Here is a 527-nt window from a genome sequence, read left to right as displayed (position 1 = left end):
CAATAACATCAGCAAGTTTTGTATGAGACTATTTTCCAATCTCTTTTCATAGTCATCTAGAGAGCAGTATCAGAAAATTTCAACGAAATCATTGTTTTTCGTAAGCAGCAATACACGCCGAACCAAAACTTGAAAATTTACGATATTGGCTTAAAATCTTACATTGTTAGGAAAAGGCATGTGCAGTTTCTCATGTGATTTTAAATATCTATATTTTTCGCAGACATCTAAATTCAAAGAAATAGTCTCATTTTATGTGCATAAATCTAATGTTCTACCCCTAATGATTAACATTATACCAATAAATCAAATTTCTTGTTTTTATTTAGGTTGCTATTAGCTTATTGCAAAGCTTCATAAACAATATTGTAGTTGAAGGAAAGTCCATTGCATCTTGATCCGATTTGGTTATTATTATCATTTCCTGTTTCTAATGTGTACCAAGCATCTACCTATATATCCCAGTACCATATATACACATACATTTAAAGGGCAAGCAAGTGAGCGACTGAGTGACAAAGAAAGAA

This window comes from Penaeus monodon, chromosome 22 (assembly GCF_015228065.2).
Source record: "Penaeus monodon isolate SGIC_2016 chromosome 22, NSTDA_Pmon_1, whole genome shotgun sequence".
In the NCBI taxonomy this organism is placed as follows: Eukaryota; Metazoa; Arthropoda; class Malacostraca; order Decapoda; family Penaeidae; genus Penaeus; species Penaeus monodon.
This window is presented reverse-complemented; position numbering follows the sequence as displayed.